Source organism: Nicotiana attenuata, unplaced genomic scaffold (assembly GCF_001879085.1).
Source record: "Nicotiana attenuata strain UT unplaced genomic scaffold, NIATTr2, whole genome shotgun sequence".
Classification (NCBI taxonomy): domain Eukaryota; kingdom Viridiplantae; phylum Streptophyta; class Magnoliopsida; order Solanales; family Solanaceae; genus Nicotiana; species Nicotiana attenuata.
In genome coordinates, this window is record NW_017673892.1 from 23,575 (window position 1) to 36,981 (window position 13,407).

The following is a 13,407-nucleotide window of genomic DNA, read 5'->3' on the forward strand; positions in this document are numbered from 1 at the left end:
TATATATATATATATATATATATATAAGATTCCAAATATCTACGTAAAAAATGACTTTTTTCAATGGGTATGGTTGAGATTCATTGAAAACATATAGATGAGTCAATATACAAATTTTGAGGAAGAATGGAGGTTATTTGGACTGGTTTGGTATTGAAATTCGTAGTTAAAATCGAGTTCAAAAAATTCTTGTGCGACACATCTATCAAACATGTATCATGCATGTATCTCACACCCAGGTATACATGGATATACATGTGATACATATGTGATAGATACACCTATTATTTTTTTCATGTTCATCTTCTACTTCGAATTTTCAATTTAAACCACCTCAAAACTCCACCAAATCATTCCAAAATTGAGATTCAAGCTTCTTAAGATGTACCCAATCTATTAATAACACTCATCAAAAGAAAGCAAAAAATTTACCTTTTTTGGGGCTACATATAGCTAAATTGCTAATACTAATAATATTTATAAATTTGTCAATTTTTGTAATAAGCTACTTATAAATGGATATAGCTAGTATTTTCCCTAGAAACATTAAGTTAGATTATTGGGCCCGTGCTTTAGAACGAGTAATTTTATCTAGTTTATTATAAGAGTTAGTCGTATCATTCTTTTTCTTTTTCATCATATCATTCTTTTTTTCATTATAAATTAAAATTTCCATTCATTGTAACATTCTAACAACTTAACTTTTTCGCGGGAAAAATCCAACCGTTAATTAGTTTATCTTTTAGAGGTCCTTTCCCACCAGAAAAACCGGGCGGTTTAGCAGCAGCAACGGTTCAGTTTTCTGATTTTTAAATCTTTGAACATTTTTTGCTGGTAAATGGGGTATGTTCATTCTTCAGTGCGTTCAGTTGCTCAAACAACCGCACATTCACTGTTTGAAGCTTCGTTTGAGAAGTCGATGCGCAGTAACACCGCCAAACTTGAAACTCCTTTATTCGAAGTTGCCGAAAGTTTCATGAGAAATGGCCTTTTTAAAGAAGCTCAAAAGGTGTTTGATTAAATGTCTGATAGAAACAGAGGCACATTGAATGCAGTTATTAGAGGGTATTTCCTAACTAGGAATGTTGAGATAGCTGTGTGTTTCTACAGTGAAATGTTGTCTTCTGATGTGTTTTCGTATAACCCAATGATTTCAGGGTCGATGCAGCCTGGGAATGTAGAAGGTGCTTAAGGGATGTAGAAGGTGCTAAAGGGATTTTTGAATCTATGGAGGATCAAGATATGGTGACATAAAATTCCATGATCCCAGGATGCCAATAACGGATTCTTGGATGAAGCACTTGAGGTATTTGCGGGTATGCCTATAAAAGACGTAGTTTCTTGGAAGAATTGGCAAAGAGCTATTCAGGCAGATGAGTGACCAGGATGTCGCATCTTGCATTATTATGATGATTAGTGCTGGGAAAATTGTTGGGGCAAGGTAAATGTTTCGGCAACATGGAAATAAGGTATGTTCAAGTTTGAAATACTATCATGGTTGGATATTTAGAAAAATGATGGATTGACATTGCATTTATTTTGTTTCACAACATGCCTATGAGGCATTGTGACTCTTGGAATGGAATGATAAATTGATTGGTGAATAATGGAGAAATACTCAAATCTATAAGGCTTTTCAGTGAGATGCCACAAAAAATAGGAAGATCATAGAATTCTGATTTGTTGAGATTTATAACGAATGGGTTAGTGAAAGAAGCTCACACACTTCTATAGAAAAACCCGTTTAGTGTTTTTCTATCAGAGTCTAATGTAGTCATAGGGTATTTCAATGAGGTTGATATAGAGAGATGAAACTTTTTGATCAGTTTCCATATCGTGATACAAATTCAAGGAATGCTACAATATTTGGACTAGGAAAAATGACAATGGTTAGGATGCAATCAAATTGTTTATTCCAATGAAAGAGGAAGGAGTATTATTGGATGAAGCTACTTTTACAAGTGTAGTTACTGTATGCTCAAACCTACCATCTCCTAAATTTGGGAAAACAAACTCATTTATAAAGTTATTAAAAGAGGAATTAGTTGTTTGAAATCAATTTCTAATACGACAGTCAACAAGTAATTTAGGAGTGCAACAGGCACTGCAATGTTGGAATTTTCCAACATCTCGAATCGTGATGTCATTTCTTGGTATTCTGTAATGTGTGGATTAGCCTTCCATGAGCATGGTAAAAGAGCTTTAGAGATGTTTCAGCAAACGAGCTTAAACAGATGTGCGGTTGAACCTTCCAAGGACTTGGAGGAAAGTTTGTCGTTATTATTATTATTATTGTTGTTGTTGTTGTATCTGCTGTTTGCCTCTTTGTTCTACCTTATAAAAGCTTTTTTGCCCTTCCCTCATTTCGCCTATGTCCCACCATTTTTGATTTTTTTCTTCTTAAATGCTCTGCTCTTGGATGGGGGGGGGGGGGGGGTGTTGACAAACATATCAACATGTGGCTCTTCATTTTTTTGGATTCATTTGGTTATGGTTCCTTAGAATTATTTCACGTGTCATCACTACTTCAGGATATTTTGTTGCTTGTTTTAGGTTTCAAACTACTTACAATTTATCATATAAGATGATAAAAGTAGAAAAAACTAAAGGAAAAGCAACAAGCACAATCAGAGCAGGATTTATGTGCTACATCCTGTCTTAAATGCCAAATATTTGATCATGTCTCGGATTCATTCTATGTTAATCCTCTTTAAGGTGGCATTACCGAGTATTGGGATTTTTATGGTCCCCTTTTTATGCATAGTCGGGCATGCTAAATTGGATCCATGTTATCTTTGTTTTTTTGTCCTTGTGATCAGGGGCGGATGTAGAGCAAAGGGTATGGGTTCCCCTGAACCCAGTAAGTTTTGCATACATCCTGTATTTATACTAAAAATTTCACTAAAAGTATAAGAATATTTAGTTTGGAATCCAGTTCGTTGGTCCGGTCTTCATGTAGATTAACTTGAGATTGTTATAGTAACCATAAGCTTAAAATTCTGGATCCGCCTCTACTTGTGATATACTTTATGCAGTTTGACACAGTTGTCAGTGACTCAGTGTAATTCAGGCATCCTAGTGAAACTTTTAATGTGCGTGGATTCATGATTGGTGGTAACTTTTGGTTAGTCTTTGTTAAACAGGAGGACCTCAGCCTCTGAATTGGGCAACAAGAATTAAGATGGCTATCGTGCTACTAGAGACCTTGCTTTCCTCCATGATGCCAAAGAACTAGTCATATATTTGGATTTCAAGGCTTCTTATATTTTGTGGGTACGTATCAGACTCTGATCAACCTATGTATAAATTTGCCTTCTCTTAAAAAACCTTTTTCCGGGTGTCTTTCAAAGCTTAAGATGTCTGCATTGTGGGACTGCAGGAATCTAATGCAAAAGCTGTCTAGTTTTGGTTTGGCGAAGGCAGGGCCAACTGGTGATCTCACTCATGTATCTACTTGAGTAATGGCTACACAGGACTATGCTGCTCTAGAATATGTTGTTACAGGTTTATAAATTACCTCTCTCTGGTTAGTTATACTGAACATATAGCATTGCCTTTTGTTAGAATTAAAACATTTAAAAAATGATTTCTTTAATAATATAATCTTGTTATATGGCTGTTACACTTTTCACAATTTATTAGGTGTAATGTTAATGCTGTACCAGCATGGTGGAATTATGTTCTTTTGTGGCTTTAATTAGTACTGGAAAGAGGAAATATACTCGGGGAATGTGTTAGTATATTAATTTGTTTAAGAAAAATAATGTTCCCTGATTTCGTGATGGTTTTTTGCTTTGCTTGAACCTAGAGAAAAGGTTCACTAGCTTTAGATGGATACTCTTTCTTACCCAGACTGAACTTGAAAATTCATTATTCTTTCTTTCCCTTATTATTTTATGATTTTAAATAATGACCCGAAGTGACCAGTCCAATTGCTCACGTGTTTGATTGGATCATAACATAAAATATCAAATGTACAAAAAAAAAACATAAATATAATGCAAGTGAGTTTTTGGAACTCTCAACTTGTTCAAAGTGTTATATTCAACTCAGCTTTCTTAATACATCAATTATTGTACATGTGTTGTAGTCTCAAAAATAAAGACAGATCCAACTAATTTAGGAGTCTAATACATGAGCAGTTGGCATCTCATAGCGACAAATAGGGCAACGATGACTCTTCTCCAACCAGGTCGTAATGCATTCTCCATGGAACATGTGTGAGCAAGGCATGCACAAAATCTTCCTCTCCTTCCCAATCTCTTCAAAACAGATGACACAGTCATCATTTATACGTTCATCTTCATCGATCTCCATTCATGATGGATGACTTACGAGCAGGTAGCATCCCGTTGAAGCGCGGTGACAATCCTTCCAACAAACTCCTCTCATCAGAATAATGGTCAATGACTAAAGTTAAAGAAACGAACACCTTCAAGATACGGCGACCTTTGTTAGACTCATCATCAACAATTTCACGTACTTTGCCTATCATATCACGGATGACGACGTGGCGATAATTCCGATCAAACTCTTCACCCCAGTTGTTGAGATTTGATTGCATGCCACTGTAGAACATGTCATATGACATGTATACAAAAGGGGGCAGTGTGAGATCACGAAGTGATTTAATATGGCGTCGCTCTCCTTGGAATAGTCCAGGTTCATGGGGTGCTGGTCTATACCAAAATTGTTCATCAGTATTAAGGTGAAATTGAATGGCTAAAGAAGAAGGAGAAATAGTATTATTATTACTCCTATCATTATTGATTGGTGATACTTGTTGCCGAATTAGGAGGCCTCCAACCGAACAGGGATGGTGGTATTCCATATCAGACTCCATATTCAAAGATTTAAGATGGGAAACCTAGCAAGTGGTCACTTCTCAACTTAGCTAGTCCTATATATATAAAGTAGAAGCAAATCCTAGACCAACTCAGCTTAGGATTCCATTGTTTGCTTAATTGTGCCCCAAGACCACCAACAAAATTCTGTCCCAAGTAACACCCAAAAATTGTGCCCCAAGTAAATCGGAATCCCTTTTCCCTTAATTGGAACAAGAATTAGTTGAAATTAATACCAGAACAGGGGTATCATTTACGCTAGAGACCACATAAATAATATATCGATCCAGGCAAGACATTTTTACGGTTATACTTATACAAATAGGACATTAAGGTAAAACAAAAGATCTAAAACTGAAGTGGTTTCCAATTATAGAAAGTTTGACATTATTTTTTGAATAAAGCAGCAAAAAGAAATAGTAACATATAAAATGGAACAAATTAAAGCGACTACATAATTGGAATTGACAACTGAAAATGCACTTTGTTTTTAATATAAATTCCAACTTTAATTGGACTACTAAGTTAACCGATCCCTCAAGCAAGCTCCTTGTTTTTGTAAAATATTTTTAAGTTATGTTCCTTCATGATGAGAGGATTTTATCAAATTAAAAGCATGTAGTTAATTTGACAAGTTGTAACAGATTGATTGTCATCTTTTTGAAATCACAAACCCGCTGGTATATTAAACTATTACATATTAGTAGCTCATAAAAATGAAAATTCTCAAAATGAAGAGCTCGGTCTTAAGCATAAGAAAATGTCTAACAATTAGAGTCTCATCCTAGATTGTTCAAGTGTATGGGCCGTTTTCTACTTATACAATTTTTGGACAATCATCACACCTTGACCTAGGGCCGGTTCAATGGATCTCGTGGCTAAAGGCGTATAAATTGCATGGGCACCCTATTTGGTCGCTCCTTTTTAACTTATACCCGTTTTGTTTTTTCGTTTGCATCCGTACCCATTTTTTTGTTAAAAGCGTTTTAAAATGATGATTTTGCCCTTCTTTAATAAAAGACTATTGACAAACTGCAGGACAAAAACTTAAGCATGTTTACACTGAAGTTTTAGCAAATGAACTAAAAAATTTCAGCTTGTTTAGACTAAAGTTCGGATAACACTCAGGACAAAACTGTAGACTGCATTACAAAATTTCAGCATGTTTTGGTATGAAGTTTTAGCAAATGAACTAAATAACTTCAGCATGCATTAGCAAAAACTCTTTAGAAAATTACATACTGCAAGACAAAAACTTAAGCATGTTTAGTCTGAAGTTTTAGTAAATGAACTAAATAACTTCAGCATGTTTAATCTGAAGTTTTATCCATGAACTATATAACTTCAGCATGTTTTGTCTGAAGTTTAAGCAAATGAACTAAATAACTTCAGCATGCATTAGCAAAAACTCATTAAAAAATTACACACTGCAGGACAAAAACTTAGCATGTTTAGTCTGAAGTTTTAGCAAATGAACTAAAAAACTGAAGCATGTTTAGTCTGAAGTTTTAGCAAATGAACTAAAAAATTTAAGCATGTTTAGTCTAAAGTTTTTAACAAATGGCTAAATAACTTCAGCATGTTTAGACTGAAGTTTCGGATAAAACTTATGACAAAATTGTAGACTGCAGGATAAATAACTTCAGCATGCATTAGCATGAAGTTTTAGCTTTAATGTGAAACAACTTCATGCTAGATTAACATGAAGTTTTAGCTTCAACATTAAACAACTTCATGCTACATTAGCATGAAGTTTTAGCTTCAACATGAAACAACTTCATGCAAGTGTGATTCTGAAGATGAATCTGGATAAGTTTATGTTTTTTTAATAAAGTTGCTAAGAGCAGAGGAGGAGATTCATGGATGAGATTGCAGATCACGCAATTAATGCATGATGCATGTTTTATATCTTTTGTCAGGGGTATAATTGTCATGTAATTACGGATTTTGTGTCAGCTGGCTACCAAATCAATAATTTTTAAAAATAGGGTACAGGTTAAAAGGTGGCACAAATATAGGGTATGGCTGCAAATCCCTCGCTAAAGGCGAAATCATATTGAGAGGCCTTTAAATTTATTTTATAAAATTATATACTAACAAAAATAATTCTTTTTAAAAAAATTAATCATTTAAGACCAAAAAAACAAATTTCAAAAAAATAATATATATATATATATATATATATATAGGAAGAAGAGAAAGAATAAAGTGGTGGATTATCGGATGTTGAGGTTTGGAACTCAAACTGAAAAGTTTGATTTGGCTATCATCACAAACAAGAAAACGAACATAATATAATAATTTAAGTATTAAGCATTGACAACTTCAAAAATATTTATACTTTCTGTTCAACTTAACGATAATTGTAGTTCATTATATTAAGCAACACTCATTGGTGAATATCTCAAATAAATCGTAAATAACCTAATATAATATGTTGAATTACACTAAAAAAACGGTGCATGAATCCTTTTGTGTTCATGCAGTTTTACAAAAAATTGTAAAAGAATTTCATTATGTTGTCGATGTATATAACTTAATTCCTATATAAAAAGTTTCATATTTATTGATATGGTACTAGAGCCACAACCATCCAAGTTTTTAGAGCTGCATATCACGTTATCCACGCTCCAAATGTTAAACCCCTAGCGTGTGTGATGCTATAGTCTTACATTGGCCAAGTGTACATGATTGTTGTCTCCTTATATAGTTTTGGACAATCCTCATAATTTGAGCTAATTTTCAAAGTGAATTAGACTCAACGTCTAATTTTCTTTTAACATTAAATTTTCAATATATCGATTAGCTAGTCTAATAAAGACAAAGGTGCTATAAGTGGATTAGGCTCAACGTCTACTTGTTTTAGTCACTTCATTTCCTTTTCATGTATAAGAAACATATTGAAGATTGGAGGTGTGGAATTTCACTATTATAGTTAATAACTAGGTAAATTGTCCGCCCGAACTTCATGAATGATGTCATTCAATGTCACTCCTTTCACTATATTGTCATACAATCTCACCAAAATGTAGAGACTTCTGGCAAGCATTGGACATGTACAAAACAATTTCAATATAATTACTTTAGAAGCATGATCGCGCATGAGAAACAAAATAATAAATTTGAATTGTGTTACTACCTGAACATTTAATAAGTGAACACATTAGATAATTATACACCAATTGTAGTTTTTATAAATTCTTTCGATTCATTAGAGTAAATACAAAAATATATAAATACGACAAACATCAGTTATGCATTCATTATAGCACAGCCATTTGGGAAAAGTAATAATCTGCATTTTTGGATGGTTAAGCGCAACTGAACCAGGACGTTTAAAATTATCATCAGGATTGAGAGCTCATTCCATCATGAATCATCAATGGTATAGCTATTTATCCTGAATCACAAACATTTTAAAATAATTATAATGAAGTAACTATTTGTAGTATTGTATAAAGTGCATGTCATAGTTTGAAAAAGAGTAAGAAATACCTCGCGTGTCTCAGCAACCATAGGACATATATTTTAGAATATCTCTTCGTAAACAATATTTTTAATGAATGTAGGATCATGTGCGTCCTCGTCAACATTTAGTATGGTTAATCCTTCTCTTATTGTTACTCGGGAGACATCCACATATAATTGACAATTGGTAAATACTTGCTTCGGAAGATACAAGCCGGCATAGTTAAGAGATTGTCCTTGACTTTTATTGATTTCATGGTGAAACATGGCGCCAAAGTTGCCTTCTCTTAAGCTTGAGTGGCCACTTCGAATCATTATGAGACATAATGACTCTTGGAATTGTGACTCTCGAATTGATGTTCTTTCCAGACATGATGTTTGCGCTTGACAGACCAATTTCCAAGATGCGTGATAATTAATCTTGTTCCATTGCATAGGGCTTCTGATTGGTTTAGACTTTTGGTAAGCATAACTGGGGTACCTATTTTTAAGTATATGTCATGATTAGGGATGCAAGGGAATGTTAAGCTATTTAAAAATTCGGTTGGGTACATCATTTCTTCATCATTAGTGTTCATGCTCGCTTTGCAAACATTGTTAGAGCTGAAATATGTTCTTCCTTCACCTGGTATCATTTTCAGAATTCTATCATTCAACTCATGTACCATATCATTATCTGGCGTTGTTATTGCTTTTTTTTTTTTTTTAATTATGATGGGTCATTGTAATTTTAGACATGGATAAACTGCCTCAACAATTGATCTGATTGGGTCGTTAGATGATTTCATGCATACATCATAAGGCAATTTGATGAGCTCCTTGTTAATATCATCGTAAAAAGGTTTATTTCCAACCTGTAGCAACCATTTGTCAAAAGTAGCGATTTTATCAGCCTCATAATCACTACTTTTCCATTGCATAGTCGCATATTTTGCTTCACTTCGTATATTGTGAAAAATGGCCACAAATAAGAGGAGTTTAGTGATGCATCAACAATATCAGCTCGGGTATCCTTTGGAATAACATGTAACATTTGGCAAAAATCACCACCACATACGACTGTAAGACCTCCAAAAGGTTTGTCAGAGCTATTTTCATATCCAACTCGCAGGATATCTCTTATCGTCTTATCTAATGCTTCAAAGCATAACTTAGTTGCCATTGGGGCTTCATCCCAAATGATTAAAGAAGTTATGTTGAGAAGTTCAGCTAACTGGGTGCCTTGATTTATTTAACAAGTGGACTCTATAGTAACGTCCAAAGGAATATGGAAGCGTGAATGAGCGGTCCTGCCATTTGGTAAAAACAAAGTTGTTATTCCAGAAGTAGCAACGGAAAGAACTATTTTTGATTGTGATCTGTGCTTTGAAATTATTGTATTCCACAGAAATGTCTTGCCAGTACCACCATGTCCATTTATAAAAAATAATCGTCCTTGTTCATTCTCAACTGATGTTATTATTGCATCATAAGCTGACTTTTGGCAATCATTCAGAGAGCAAATGATTTGTCATGCAGTATTTTTAGCTCCTCTTTGTCATAGTCTAGCTCCTCATTGAGCATACGGTTTCCCACGTGTCGCAGTAACGCAAAATCTGGAAGTGGCATTTCATCTATGTCTTTCAAACTTTTTTCCATCTTTAATAGGATGCTTTCAATCTCAAATAACATATACTTCTACTTGTTTTTCAGTTAACTGTAAATTTTTCAATTGAAATCTCTTTCGCTGCATTGATGTTATATCTTCTGATAAAATTCCAAAATTGTTCTTCCAAAATTTGCTTGCATCAGATGCTTGACAGTGAATGAGTATTGTTACAAACAGATGTCTCAACTCATTTCCTGTCGCCCAAAGTGCAGCCTCAGCTAAGCAGTCATTCCACTATTTATCATCATCTAATAATCCTAACGCGTAGCATGCATCTCTATAATTTTTATACTTCACTCCATTTATTGTTCTGATGCTTTCAAAGCAAGTGCTTCCTTTCACAAAGTTAAGCAGCATTCTCATATAAAATTATTCTCCATTTGCAGGATGTGCGAAGTAAATTCTACCAACTGCCTTCCCACTTTGCCTTCTATTCCATGTTTTGTCTTTTGCATTCCAGACCCAACGTCAGGATATGTCATCTTTCGTGCATCATCATATATTTTGTTCGCCTCAAACCATTCTGTGAATTTTGTCTTTTCTATGTCCAGTCTGCTAAGCACACTTTCTGCTCGCTTTTCTTCTTCAAATATTATTGTGTTTTGTCCCTGTAAATTGAAAGGCAAATGCTCAACTGCCGGCTTTCTATAATGTATGTCAAATTTAAAGATCCTCCAACAAGTCTGCAGTCTAGATATTTTTTTATCTCATCATTTTCTGCACCAGTATTGGTAGATTCTATAGATGCAGTTGCTCTATCAGACCCTTTATGGATATACTTGAACAAGTACTTCACGGACCTTGAGTAATTGCATGATTCGACATTTATATGTGCATCATATTTGACAAGCAAATTCCTATTGTAAGGGACAACATATCTATTGTCTAAGTTGGCACCATTTTTCTTGACTTGAGTACCTGTGTTCCTTCTCCCATAAATAGGAAATCCATCTGAATCAAAAGTTGTTCGATCATTGAGTTTCTTCGGAAAATGCTTCGTGCACTTTCCTTGCCTCATACATGGGCAATGTGGATTAAGTTCTCCGCAACGACCATGCATCATAAAGTTCTTAACATCATTATAACCGTCAGGATCAACTTCCAAATCAGGTATTTCTGCTTTTATTATTCTGTCAATATGATCTGTGGAGGGGCTTTTTAATGTGGGATGCAGGAAGATGCGCATGAGGTAAACCTCTTTTTTGAAACTCAACTGTATATAAACCTGTAAGTAAATAGTATTCCCTCCGTTTCAAATTAAATGAGGCAGTTTGACTCGGCACGGAGTTTAAGGAAAAAAAAAAGACTTTTGAAATTTGTGGTCTTAAAAGCTTAAGGGGTAAAACTTTGTGGGGCCGTGACTTTTGTGTGGTTATAAAAGCTTCTCATTAAGGGTAAAATGGGTAAAATGAGGAGTTTAAAGTTGAATTATTTTCAAATTTAGAAATGTGTCATTTATTTTGGAACAGACTAAAAAAGAAAGTATCTCATTTAATATGAAACGGAGGGAGTATAAGGTTATGGTTAGCATGCAGGTACAAAAGATATGCAATACACATTCTTTTGCCAACATATGCAGAAGCTATACTATGCAATTATTCTCTATTTTTCAGTAGTAAAAGTTCACCTGGATTAATATTGAGATTCAATATGACATGATAAAAAAGATTTGGTGATATCAATAAAAATTGTTGTCTATGTGCATTTGTGTTTAAAAAAAAAAAAGTAATCTCAACAAACGTATGATACGTCAAGGATTCTTATCTGGACATTGGCAGGATGTTTAGTGGCTCTTCACAATTACTCCATTGCCAATCCTGGTGAGTGGTGGGCTTATCACTAAGGATGGTATATTCATCTATACTCTAAGTAATCTATTCTCTTCTGCTAGTAAGTCCTATAGTTATGTATTAGTGGTGAAAATAGTTTTTCAATTAGTATCGTTGTGTGCTCTCCAACTCGATTATGTACCTGCGAAAATCATCGCTCCTGAAGAGCTATGTAACTTCCTTCTAACTTAGTAGTTATTCTTTCGGTTCTTTTGCTTGGACTTGCCATCTATGTCTTTCTTTTAAAGTTATCAAATATAAGTGTAATAGAATTTCTATACATGCATATAAATACATTTCATAATAGAATTTTGTAAAATCGTTTGATTCGATTTTGTGAAAATAGCATCAAGTAGCATCATTAACAGTTCAAAATATTTTTAATTCTTGATTAGTTTTTCAAGATCCTTTACTATCCCATATATATATATATGTATGCTGCATTATATTGATACCAAAAATCAGATGAACTCATTGATGTGAATGCCATGTATATTGAGATTATGTACAACTAAGTCGTTGGATCATGACGAACTTCTTAAAACATAAAGCCTTTAGGATAAACTAAGAAATTATAATTTTCATAACAATGAGAATTACTAACATTAAAAAGACCTGTTAGAAGCTCATAATGCCCATACCGAGTCCGAAAAGCCGTCTTAGGGACATCAGATGCCCTAATCTTCAAATAATGGTATCCAGACCTCAAATCAATCTTCGAAAATACTTTGCCACCCCAAAGCTAATCAAATAAATCATCAATCCTCGGCAACAGATACTTGTTTTTGATAATGAACTTGTTCAACTGCCGATAGTCTATACACATCCTCATCGTTCCATCTTTCTTCTTCACGAACAACACGGGTGCACCCCAGGGTGAGACACTAGGTCTAATGAAGCCCTTATCAAGCAAATCTTGAAGCTGCTCCTTAAATTTCTTCAACTCTGACGGGCCATACAATATGGTGGAATAGAAATGGGCTGAGTGCCCGGAGCCAAGTCAATACAGAAGTCAATATCTCTGTCGGGTGGCATCCCCGGCAGATCTGCAGAAAACACCTCTGGAAACTCACGAACAACTGGTACTGAATCTATGGAAGGAACCTCTATGCTGGAATCGCGAATATTAGCCAAATAAGCTAGACACCCCTTCCCGACCATACGTCGTACCTTCACATAAGAGATAACCCTGCTAGTCAAGAAGTAGGAGATCTTTTCTAGTCTCGCGACTCCAAATAGTAACCACACACGAGCGATAGACATGATCTACAATAATATAATCTCCCACGGGCGTGGACACATACATAGGAGCACTTAGAGAATCACGAGGCACAACCAGGTATGAAGCAAAATAGGATGACACGTAGGAATAAGTAGAGCCCGAATCAAATAGAACTGAAGCATCTCTATGGAAAACTGGAAAAATACCTGTGATAACAGAGTCAAATGACTCAGCCTCAGGCCTAGCTGGGAAAACATAAAATTGGGGCTGGGCCCCACCACTCTAAAGTACGTCTCTAGGCTGGGCTCTAGCTGGCTGGCCTCCACCTCTAGCGGCCTGAACTTTACCTCTAACAGTCTGACCCCCACCTCTAATGGTCTGACCCCTGCCCCTAGC

The 13,407-nt window shown here is 34.9% G+C and overlaps 1 long non-coding RNA gene across 1 annotated transcript; it reads left to right on the top strand.

Moving 5' to 3' along the window:
- Positions 1-722: 722 nt before the first annotated feature.
- LOC109217558 lies at positions 723-3,611 on the top strand. Its single transcript, XR_002066658.1, has 4 exons — positions 723-1,065; positions 1,158-1,469; positions 3,144-3,273; positions 3,380-3,611. It is a non-coding gene; the product is annotated as an uncharacterized LOC109217558 (long non-coding RNA).
- The last annotated feature ends 9,796 nt before the right edge of the window (positions 3,612-13,407 follow it).